Source organism: Schistocerca nitens, chromosome 4 (genome assembly GCF_023898315.1).
Source record: "Schistocerca nitens isolate TAMUIC-IGC-003100 chromosome 4, iqSchNite1.1, whole genome shotgun sequence".
Classification (NCBI taxonomy): Eukaryota; Metazoa; Arthropoda; class Insecta; order Orthoptera; family Acrididae; genus Schistocerca; species Schistocerca nitens.
In genome coordinates this window covers 217,500,893-217,510,127 of record NC_064617.1, presented here as the reverse complement: position 1 = coordinate 217,510,127, position 9,235 = coordinate 217,500,893, and positions in this window count along the sequence as shown.

The window sequence follows — 9,235 nt, the reverse complement described above, 5'->3', positions numbered from 1 at the left end:
GAGTTAGTATGAATTTAGTATACCAATGTGTGGTAATTTCATGACGGACAGGATTGCGCTACGAACGTAACTTCTTTGGGTGAAAATTGAATCGGTTGGTTGTGGTTAATTCCTCTTGCATATGTTTCAACGTTCTTCGTGTGGTATTTTATGAATGCAGCGTTGTATGCAGTCTCCCAATCTTGGCTCCATATGTGATGTGTTCCATAAGATTACAAACTCACATTTTCACAATCCTAAATAAGGCACCAGTTTAGTTATGAATCAAGTTTAATATGCTGAAATTTTAACGGAACAATGATCAATGTTAAAATAAATGTCCAAATATAAACTGATTTATTTCTTTTTATTTAAATTCTCTTTATATACACTCCTGGAAACTGAAATAAGAACACCGTGAATTCATTGTCCCAGGAAGGGGAAACTTTATTGACACATTCCTGGGGTCAGATACATCACATGATCACACTGACAGAACCACAGGCACATAGACACAGGCAACAGAGCATGCACAATGTCGGCACTAGTACAGTGTATATCCACCTTTCGCAGCAATGCAGGCTGCTATTCTCCCATGGAGACGATCGTAGAGATGCTGGATGTAGTCCTGTGGAACGGCTTGCCATGCCATTTCCACCTGGCGCCTCAGTTGGACCAGCGTTCGTGCTGGACGTGCAGACCGCGTGAGACGACGCTTCTTCCAGTCCCAAACATGCTCAATGGGGGACAGATCCGGAGATCTTGCTGGCCAGGGTAGTTGACTTACACCTTCTAGAGCACGTTGGGTGGCACGGGATACATGCGGACGTGCATTGTCCTGTTGGAACAGCAAGTTCCCTTGCCGGTCTAGGAATGGTAGAACGATGGGTTCGATGACGGTTTGGATGTACCGTGCACTATTCAGTGTCCCCTCGACGATCACCAGTGGTGTACGGCCAGTGTAGGAGATCGCTCCCCACACCATGATGCCGGGTGTTGGCCCTGTGTGCCTCGGTCGTATGCAGTCCTGATTGTGGCGCTCACCTGCACGGCGCCAAACACGCATACGACCATCATTGGCACCAAGGCAGAAGCGACTCTCATCGCTGAAGACGACACGTCTCCATTCGTCCCTCCATTCACGCCTGTCGCGACACCACTGGAGGCGGGCTGCACGATGTTGGGGCGTGAGCGGAAGACGGCCTAACGGTGTGCGGGACCGTAGCCCAGCTTCATGGAGACGGTTGCGAATGGTCCTTGCCGATACCCCAGGAGCAACAGTGTCCCTAATTTGCTGGGAAGTGGCGGTGCGGTCCCCTACGGCACCGCGTAGGATCCTACGGTCTTGGCGTGCATCCGTGCGTCGCTGCGGTCCGGTCCGGTCCCAGGTCGACGGGCACGTGCACCTTCCGCCGACCACTGGCGACAACATCGATGTACTGTGGAGACCTCACGCCCCACGTGTTGAGCAATTCGGCGGTACGTCCACCCGGCCTCCCGCATGCCCACTATACGCCCTCGCTCAAAGTCCGTCAACTGCACATACGGTTCACGTCCACGCTGTCGCGGCATGCTACCAGTGTTAAAGACTGCGATGGAGCTCCGTATGCCACGGCAAACTGGCTGACACTGACGGCGGCGGTGCACAAATGTTGCGCAGCTAGCGCCATTCGACGGCCAACACCGCGGTTCCTGGTGTGTCCGCTGTGCCGTGCGTGTGATCATTGCTTGTACAGCCCTCTCGCAGTGTCCGGAGCAAGTATGGTGGGTCTGACACACCGGTGTCAATGTGTTCTTTTTTCCAGGAGTGTATATATATCACCGGTTGTCGTAAGATGACTATTAAAAGATAATAATTAATGTTAGTCTGGTTGGGAATTTGGTAAGATAGACTGGATACCTGGTGAAACAGTTGCTCAGTAATGCAAGGTTAACTTCCCCAGATAGCTGACGGGTTTTAACCCGCTTTTATTATCTTGAGTATCAGCACCGCTTTGAGAACGAATTAATGCATCAACTTTACAAGGGTTGTCGTAGTGAGACTGAATACTGTAACCCCCAAATTGTTAAAAAATAAACGAAAATGTACCTATTGATAAAAGCAGATGAAAATTCACTTGACGCCTTCCTGAGAGACAACCTCTACTTCTTCCAAATTTATAATACGAGGGTATTTGGAAAGTAAGGAACGATCGGTCGCGAAATGGAAAATACAGTGAAAATCTGATGACGCTTTGCACAGATGTGTTATGCACTGTATGTAGTGCATCCGTCGATCGCATCATGTCGCTCTTTTCACTTCTGAGCTCACAGTGAGTACGTAAAGATGGCTAGAAATTAGCGTCTCCCGCCAAGTATGAGGGCCTGGCAAAAGATTTCGCCTGAAGCTATGCAATCCACATAACATAACTGTCATGCGGTTCGTTCTACACGACAATTCTCGGCCGCACTCTGCAGAGGCAATGAAGATGCTCCTGCAGCGTTTTCGGTGGGAAGTGTTTGATCACCCACAATACAGTGGAAGACTCTGCAGGAGAGACGCTCAGTAGCTGGGTACGGGCTTTTGTTGAAGTTTCGAGAACATACCTTCGCTGAGGAGTCAAGCAGTATATCGCTCCCTCCTACGTATATCTCGCAAAGAGACCATGAGGATAAAATCAGAGATTAGAGCCCACACAGAGGCATACCGACAATCCTTCTTTCCACGAACAATACGAGGCTGGAATAGAAGGGAGAACCGATAGAGGTACTCAAGGTACTCTCCGCCACACACCGTCAGGTGGCTTGCGGAGTATGGATGTAGATGTAGATGTAGATACAGCCCGTAATTAGCTACCCCTGAGGTTCATCTCTGCTCAAATGAACCGCTGGCTATGAAGACAATATTTTGACACAGACAACGAGTTGCAGTCCAGAGTAGAAAATTGTCGAAAAGCACTGGCGGCTGTCTTCTAAAACGAGGGAGTTGAAAAGTTGGTACAACGCTACGACAGATGTCTAAGTCCGAGCGGCGACTGTGTAGAGAAGTAGCTAAGGGTTGCAAATAAAACAGTTTTGATTTTCACAGTGGTTTCAATTTCCATTTCGCGACCTATCGTTCCTTACTTTCCGAATAGCCCTCGTATTAGTATAGACCAGATGTGGCTTGAATTCAAAGAAATAGTATCGGTTGCAATTGTGAGACATATACCAAATAAATTAACAAACGACGCAGCTGATCTTCCTCGGTACACAAAACGGTTAAGAACAATGTTGCAGAAACAACGAAACAAACAAGAAAAATTTAAGCAGACGTAAAATCCCCAAGATTGGCTATCTTTTACAGAAGTTCGAAATTTAGCACGGACTTCAATGAGAGATGCTTGTAATAGTTTCCACAACGAAACTTTGTCTCGAAGCCTGGCAGAAAATCCAAAGAGATTTTGGTCTTATGTGAAGTATGTTAGCGGCAAGACACAATCAATGCCTTCCAGTGCCATAGCAATGGAGATACTATCGAAGAAAGTGCTGCCAAAGCAGAGTTACTAAACTAAATGCCTTAACAAAAGAAGACGAAGTAAATATTTCATAATTCGAACCAAGAACAGCTGCCTACATGAGTAACGTAGAAGTAAATATTCTAGGAGTAGTGAAGCAACTTAAATCACTTAATAAAAGCAAGTCTTCAGGTCCAGTCTGTATACCAGTTAGGTTCCTTTCAGAGTATGCTGATATATTAGCTCCATACTTAACAACCATACACAACCGTTCGCCGACGAAAGATCCGTACCCAAAGACTGGAAAGTTGCCCAGGTCACACTAGTATTCAAGAAAGGTAGTAGGAGAAATCCACTAAATTACAGACCCATATCATATGCAACAAGAGTTTGGAACATATATTGCGTTCGAACATTACGAATTACCTCGAAGAAAACGGTATGTTGACTCACGGTCAACATGGATTTAGAAAACATCGTTCTTGTGAAACACAACTAGCTCTTTATTCGCATGAAGTGTTGAGTATTATTGACAAGGGATGTCAGCTTCATTCCGTATTTCTAGATTTACGGAAAGCTTTTGACACTGTACCTCACAAGCGGCTTGTAGTGAAAGTGCGTGCTTATGGAATATCGCCTCAGTTATGTTACTGGATTTGTTATTTCCTGTCAGAGACGTCACAGTTCGTAGTAATTGACGGAGAGTCATCGAGTAAAACGTAAGTGATTTCTGGCGTTCCCCAAGCTAGTGTGGTAGTGTTATAGGCCCTTTGCTGTTCCTTATCTATATAAACGATTTGGGACACAATCTGAGCAGCTGTCTTACGTTGTTTACAGATGATTCTGTCATTTATCGACTAATAAAGTCATCAGAAGATCAAAACAAATTGAAAAACGATTTAGAAAAGATATCTGAATGGTGCGAAACTTGGCAGTTGACCCTAAATAACGAAACGTGTGTGGTCATCCACATGAGTTCTAAAAAGAATCCGTTAAACTTCGCTTGCTCGATAAATCAAATGTAAAGGCCGTAAATACAACTAAATACAAGTGCCGTTTTTGTTTCAACCTCCGATCGCTTAGTATAGTAGCTACGCGAGCGGCAGAAAGTGGACATGCGCTATAAGCTACTGCGCAATTCTCGCACTACACACTCCGCCATTTTTCACCTCAAGGCATCAATCTGCGTTGCACTACAGCCACGTAAACATGGCTGCCGCCAGTGTTGCTCCCTCCAAGTGTGAATTAAATTATTATCGGTTTCAAGCAGAAGGGAATAGTGCAGCAGAAATTCATCGGAGAATGAGCCGAGTGTACGAGTGTGCGTGAAAGGTGCCGAAAGTTTAAAGATGTCCGAAATAACGTGCATGATGAAGGGTGCCAAGGGCACATGTCTGTCGTTACAGCCGATCTTGCTGAACGAGCTGACAGAATGACTACAGAAAATCGTAGGTTCACCGTAACTGCTTTGTCTATGGAAATTCCAGAAGTTTCAAGATCTGTCGTACACTCTATCGTTACTGAACATTTAGGCTGCAAAAAACTTTGTGCTCCTTGGGTTCCAAAAATGCTGACGGACGCCCACGAAAGTCACCGAATGGTGTCAGCTTTGAATTTCCTTGACCGTTATTACAATGAAGGAGAGTACTTCTTGAAATCAATTGTTACTAGAGATGAAACTTGGATCCAATACGACACATTGGAAAGAAAACGACTATCACAACAATGGATGCATCCAAATTCACCAAACAAACCAAAAAAATTCAATCAAACATTCAACAACAGAAAGGTTATGGCTACCGTGTTTTGGGACCAAAAAGGTGTGTTGCTTGTAGAGTTTATGCAGCACAAAACCACTATCAATGCAGCTGCTTATTGTGAAACTTTATGACATTTATGGAGAGCCATTCAAAACAAACGAAGAGCACTGCTGACTTCAGGAATTCTGTTGATCGATGGCAATACACGTCCACAGACTGCTTGCACAACCCAACGGCTCCTTGAACAATTTCAGTAGGACATTTTCGATCATCCGCCGTACACTCCTGACTTGGCAGCCAGCGACTTTCACGTTTTCTCCGAACTGAAGACATGGCTAGGAGGGTAGCACTTTCAAACCAACGAAGATCTTCAAAACAACGTCAATACTCATTTGACATCATTGGCGGCAACATTTTTTGGAACAGGGTATTGTAAAGCTTGTCCAAGGGTACGATAAATGTCTCAATCTTTTCGGTAATAATGTTGAAACGTAACCATAAGTGTACAAAACTTTTGGTAAAATAATTGTTTTCTATGAAGCTGTCTTTTATTTATAGCCTATCAGAGGTTGAAAAAAATGGCCTTCGTACCTAGGAATTACAATTACAAACAACTTAAACTGGAAGGAACACACAGAAAATGTTGTGGGGAAGGCTAACTAAAGACTGCGTTTTATTGGCAGGACACTTAGAAAATGTGTCAACTCCAGAGTTGACTGTGTTTCATTATACCAGAACTTTGAATCTGAAATGTATGGTCTTTAACAGTACAGACCTTCAGCTTTACACTGTCCCATCAGGGCTGGAACTGGCTATCAATGTGCTTTGTATCTTTACTGGTTACTGACAGTTCGTAGTAGTGTTCGTATTCTTCTTAAGGGCCTTCAGGCTTATACGATGTTTACTCGTATGTTTATTCGTTGTTCCACCAGCAGTGACTGCCTCGTCGAGGCCTTTGGCCCCCAGTCCACCACTATAAATATTATTGCCTACTACTCGAGAAGAGACTGTCTTTTTAGTACTGTTCTTTCTTATTCAAGAAGTAATTGTCTTAGTCAAGTGATTAATTCTTGAGTTGTACTAAAACACATGTCAGAGTAGACGTACTCTCTTTTCTTAAGAAAACTTTGTTCTACCGCCCAATCCGGCGAACGCAACAGTTTTGGCTCCTCTATCGGCGTTCTACTATGCTTTGGAGTGGGAAAGTGAATTTTTACCAGGACTGCAGATAGGTGCCTGCAAAACTAACAAAAAATTAACTATGCGTATTTTTTAGAGATGATAATTAAAACCTTATGACTACAGATAACGCTGTCATTAATCGACAAGTAAAGTCATCAGAAAATTGTAAAACGATATAGAAAAGAGATCTGTATGGTGCGAAAATTGGCAATTGACCCTAAATAATGAAAACTATGTGGTCATGCACATGAGTGCTGAAAGGAATCCGTTAAACCACGGTTACACGATAAATCAGTCAAATCTAAAGACCATAAATTCAACTAAACACCTAGAAATTACAGTTACGAACAACTGAAATTGGAAAGAACACACAGAAAATGTTGTGGAGAAGGAAACCAAAGACTTTGTTTTATTAGCTGAACATTTAGAAAATGTAACAGATCTATTGAGGAGACTGTGTACACTTCGCTTATCCGCCCTCTTTTAGAATACTGCAGCGCGGTGTGAGATCCTTACCAGATAGGATTGACGGAGTACATCGAAAAAGTTCAAAGAAGGGCAGCACGTTTTGTATTATGGCGAAATGTGGGAGAGAGTGTCACTGAAACGATACAGGATTTGGGCTGGACATCATTACAACAAAGGCGTTTTTCATTGCATTTGAATCTTCTCACGAAATTCCAATCACCAACTTTCTCCTCCGATTGCGAAAATATTTTGTTGACGCCGACCCACATAGGGAGAAACGATCACCACGATAAAATAAGGGAAATCAGAGCTCGCACGGAAAGATATAGGTGTTCGATCTTTCCGCGCACTATACGAGATTGGAATAACAGAGTATTGTGAAGATGGTTCGATGAACCCTCTGCCAGGCACTTGAATGTGATTTGCAGAGTATCCATGTAGATGTAGATGTAGTAAGTTTTGTGAGGAGGGAGCTTGCAGAACGTAAAATTACATTATTACTTCCACTGCATACATCGCCAAAGGGCCATAACACAACAACTTGATAAAGACAACAGAGTGTGTGAAGAGGTATTAAGACAGCCTTTCTTTGTGTTACATTAGTGTATGACATATAACCGGGAGGGTGGGGAGGGGAGCATAGTACCTTTCATCATGTAGTGTATAGTGACCTGTGTTTTATACAGATGAAGATGTGTGTTGTCGCCGGCCGCGGTGGCCGTGCGGTTCTAGGCGCTGCAGTCCCAGTCCGGAACCGCGGGACTGCTACGGTCGCAGGTTCGAATCCTGCCTCGGGAATGGATGTGTGTGATGTCCTTAGGATAGTTAGGTTTAAGTAGTTCTAAGTTCTAGGGGACTGATGACCTAAGATGTTAAGTCCCATAGTGCTCAGAGCCATTTTTTTGTGTGTTGTCCTTGGTTCTTTACGATTACTGTCAATGAGATGTGCAAAAAAAAAAAAAAAAAAAAAAAAAACTGAGATTATTTGTCACCACAACACTGGAGTCTGAGTGTCACAGAGAATGAGGACTATTATGTCACTTTCTTCATTAAACGCTACAATCTTAATTCCACGGAAAGCTCTATTCCAGTAGGGCATTTCACAGCCATTAGGTGTAACAAGCTGGGAGCGTTGCGTCCGTTTGTGGTTACGTGGTCTCGCATATAAGGAAGGGATCTAGGTCACTGTTTAGCAGCGAGCGAAGTGGCGCTGTGCCAAATGTGTGGCTACGAGCTAGTCCGGCACAGATGCAGGATGGTCCTAGTTTTCCTAGCATTTTCATAATTGCTTCAGCTGTTTGCTAGGAAATCGGCTTTGTTACCGAATAAAATAGACTGACTAATGTCTAATAATATCGACTTCACAAGGGCGCTTCATTCTGTTGAGAGGACTGGGCGTAAAACACAGCTTTAGAGAAGTAACGTGCAGTATCCGTGAAAAACAATAACAGATAGAAGCAGAGTACCAGGACAGACAGAAAGACAAAGCTGTGTCGTATAACAAAAGACTGCAGCTTACCTTCCCTGTTATTTTACTTATATATGGACGCAAAAATGATCAAAATGAAAGAAAATTTCAGTAAATTAATCGAAGCGTAAACAATAACCACACGAATTCTTAGGTGCGCTGACGGAATAACTCTTCCGCCCGAAAGTAAGCAAGTAAGTAAATCTTAAAAGATTTGTTAAATGCTGTGGACAGCATATGTGTCTCAGAATATGGTTAAGGATAAACACAAGAAAACAATCTTGACAAAGACTAGCAGAAATGAGGACATAATCTTGCTAAACATCAGCATCATAGAACACACACTAGAAAAAGGGACTGCACTATCGCCAGGAAAGCAGATTTTTAGAACGTTACTGCAGTAAGAAAGATATCGATTGCAGGTGGAGAACGAGCTCTTCAGAAAATCGGCGCTACTTGTATCAAATATTGAAATGGAATGAATGAAGATTTCTCCGAAACAATAAATCTAGAGCTTGGAATGATATTGAAGTGAAACGTAGACCATGTAAAAAAGCGGAAAGTAAGAAAAAGAAAGCACATAAAATTAGGTTCTAACGAAGGAACTCAGAAATTACGTGGAAAATGAAATACTAAACGGCGATATACTAGAAAGAATAAGAGAAGGGAGATTTCCCTTGCCATAAGAGGTAAAAAGTTTCAGGAATACTTTCTATGGCATCCAGGACAGCAATCTTGGATCTGAGAAAAGTAGTAAAGGGGAAAATTGTAGGAGCAGAGATAATTTATTTGAATATGAAACGAGATTTTCGAAGATGCTGAGTATAATGGGTATCAGGAAATGGAAAGATAAGCATAAAGTAAGAATAGCTGAAGAACATACTAAATCAGTCCAAAAACAG